Below are 3631 nucleotides of genomic sequence, written 5' to 3'. Positions count from 1 at the left end.
TACTAAATCGTAACTGAAGATATTTCTTCTTCTGTTTCTGTCGCTTTTTTTTTTTCAAAGATAATAGGTAGGGGTAGATTTCTTGGAAGAACAGAGCACCACAAACACAGCCTCAGAGCCACGCATTTGCAAAGTAGGCCCAAAACAAAAAGAAACTGTAACGGAAAAATATTATAGACGGGTTGCTTGAAAAATCCAACAAGTACATTTTTATTTTATGTAAAATATAGAAAAGGGGGAGGAAGGTGAAGGGGTAGAAAGGGGGGGGGGGGGGGGGGGGGGGGGGGAAGTGGAACAAGGATGAATATTCAAAAGGGAATACTAGTATTATGTTCCTTAATCACAGTTACCCTACCACAGCAGCGCAGACACTCTTTGTACAACACACACACACGCGCACGCACGCATGCACACATAAATAAATTGCATAGATAAACAGACAAGTAAGATATAACAATACTGTAGGCTACCGCCCAAGAAACATAGACGCACAAGCACACAAACGCACACACATAAGCAAGAAAAAACAACAAGCGGGCACCGCCTTAGGATTCCGGCAGCAAAAATTAAGGTGGGCACAATAATTTACTCATAGTAAAGAGGGGACCAAAGCAAGGGAGCGCAAAGGCAAGAAGAAAGGAGGGGGTCTAAGGAGGAGTGAGGAGAAAGAGGAAAGAAACGCTAACAATAAACAAGACAACATACGCAACACAAAATACAAGACAGACAGAAAACAAATTGAAAATAGGGGCACCGCCTTGGAACGGTCAGCTATATCAAGGAAACTGTGGGTTTAAACGCGTTTAGGGCATGCCAACTGATTACTGACTGATGTCCCAAAAAGGGTTCGTTTTCAAGGTTAGTTCATTCTTCACGTGTTTTATACAATGGTTTCACACTTTTGGGGGGCGGGGCCCGCAATGTATTTCTGACAATCATATAATCTTTATTTTGTTCCTAGTCACATCAAAAAGATGTTCTTGCGCTGCAATAAACAGTTCCATTCATGAACATCGCGAATGAATTATCAATGATCAAGCAATCATAATTTAACCTGTCTCAATTCACACACTGACCATTTAGATTGTATAAGATCTATCAATGACAAGCTATTTCAGCCCATGGTTACATCACTTATTAACAGTTGGCCATTTTGATAGCTTCATGTTAGGCAGAATTCATCTTAGATTTGATAGACATTTGTATTTGTTTCTCATACACGTATTTTAGTAGTTTGACATTTTTCTTTTTTGGTACAGGAAGATAATGCTTCTTCTTTATTGGGGTACATTTTATTCATAGCCTGACATAACAAGGATAATAAATTACATCATCCCAAATGGTAGCTAAAATACTGCAATCGTACTTTATATGAATAAAGGTACCTCAAGCACAGTCTTTACTGAAGCTAAAGCCACAATTGTACCGAATTTTGTTGCAAATAACCTGTAACAATTCAATGTTTTAACAAGCAAAAATTACATATTTGGGGCTAATAAGGTAAAATATGCATTACTGTATCAATGAATACAGACGAAACACAAAATCAGCATTCAAAAACGGTTCCCAGGTCGTAATTCTCACGAATGATGTTGAAAACAAATGTTTTTCCATAGCACCTACTTAATGCCGCTGAATTTTTCATGTTAGGAAGCCATCTGGCTAACGGAAGGCCGGTGTAATGAAGTATTTCGACCCCCATAGAATAATGACCCCCCGGTCATTATTCTATAGAAAAAGTGACCCCCGGTCATAGTATTATGACCTCCAGATCATAGTACTATGACTCCCCCACGTGAAGTAAACTGAACCTCACGAAGAATATTGACTCCCATAAAAAAAACACCCCCGGTCATTTGGTCGAATTTAGTGATAACTCATGTAGCTAAGGCCTTTTTGCTGCATTTTATGCCCCCACTCGGGGGAGGGGGGCATATAGATTTGCCCTTGTCCGTCCGTCCGTCCGTCCTTCCGTTTGACCATTAGCCCCAGATACCATCACTTGACACAGAAATCAGAGCATTCCGCAACGGGAAAAGGGATTCTATTTCTAGACGCGGTATCTTGGTGTATACATTTTTTTTCAGGAAAATAACAATTTACAATAAGTTCACAAAACACACCAGTGTCAATAATCCCTGCAAACTTCGGTATGAAGTAATTCTTCAGAAGAAAACTGCACAAGAAACTGCTAGCATAGAATTTAGTATTAATAGAAGTTGCAATACTTAGCAGTAGCAGTAAAGTACGGTAGCGGCAACAATAGAAATTAGTAGTAGTAGTAGTAGTAGTAGTAGTAGTGGCAGTGGTAGTGGCAGTGGCAGTGGCAGTGGCAGTGGCAGTGGCAGTAGCAGCAGCAGCAGCAGCAGCAGCAGCAGCAGCAAAGGAATAAGTGACAGCAACAACAGCAGCAGGAGAAGAAGAGGTAGATGTACAAGACGTATTAGTGGAAGCAGGTATAGTAGTAGCAGTAGTAGCAGTTGTAGTAGTAGTAGTAGTAGTAGAAGTAGTAGAAGTAGTAGTAAAGAAGAAGAAGAAGTACATGTAGTTATAGCAATAGAAGTAGTGGCACCAGTAGTAGATCAATCAAAATGTTAACTATTGGCAATGGAGGGTATTAGAGTTGTAGATCTAGGAAATTTGTCCGCTAGCTTTTGTGGGGATCACTTTTTAATAGATATTATCGTCGAAAGTCTTTTTAGGAGCGGGTGTTTTACACGGAAAGAGTAACTTTTTTAAATAAAATAATGTCCGGGAATCGATACTGTATGAGAGTTCGAATGTAGTAATTTCGGCAGTGAGTATTTTACATGGAAGGAGTCACTTTTTCTATAGAATAATAACCGGAGTCGTTATTCTATGAGATTCGAAGGGAGTCATCTTTAGGGAGTCAGTATTTTACTTGGAGGGTCAGTTTTTCTATAGAATAATGACCGGGGGCCGTTATTCTATAGAGTTTTCAAAGGGAATCAGTTTTTTATAAGGGGAGTCAATATTTTACAGGAAAGGAGTCACATTTTCTATAGAATAATGACCGGGGGATCGTTATTCTATGGGGGTCGAAATACTTCATTACACCGGCGGTTCGTCCGTGATGAAATGATCCACGGAGGGGCACCTGGGTCTATAATTTTTTTTTATCATGTCACCAGAAACAAGATTTTTTAGGCCTTATTGCTAAAATGACTGCTCCTGACAACAGTTTTAATATGGTCGTATTTTGTCTTTTCATGTTGTGTATAAATGTTAAAGCACCAAATCCAAAACTTAGGCCCAAATACCGATTTTGTATGAGTTTTGACAAATATGCCATCTGGACTAATTGCAACTATTTTTCAAATTTTGGAGAAATAAGAATATTTTCAAATTGGTTGTAACAAAGAAGTTAACAATACATTTTTATAGCTTTTTGTTTGTAAGAAATTTATTTGTATAATAATCATAGGGAGCAGGTTCATTTGATATAATAATAATCTACAGGAATAAATGTGCGATTATCTTTGACTTACTTTGTGGTAGTTAAATATCCTCTTTGTATTTTAATCATATAATGTTCTATTTTTATTGGTTACCATTTGTCACACCTCCAAATCATCTGACCAATGAATATTTTATTCCCAGCTTGCACAGT

This window comes from Mercenaria mercenaria, chromosome 6 (assembly GCF_021730395.1).
Source record: "Mercenaria mercenaria strain notata chromosome 6, MADL_Memer_1, whole genome shotgun sequence".
Classification (NCBI taxonomy): Eukaryota; Metazoa; Mollusca; class Bivalvia; order Venerida; family Veneridae; genus Mercenaria; species Mercenaria mercenaria.
Note: the sequence above shows the minus strand (reverse complement) of the source record.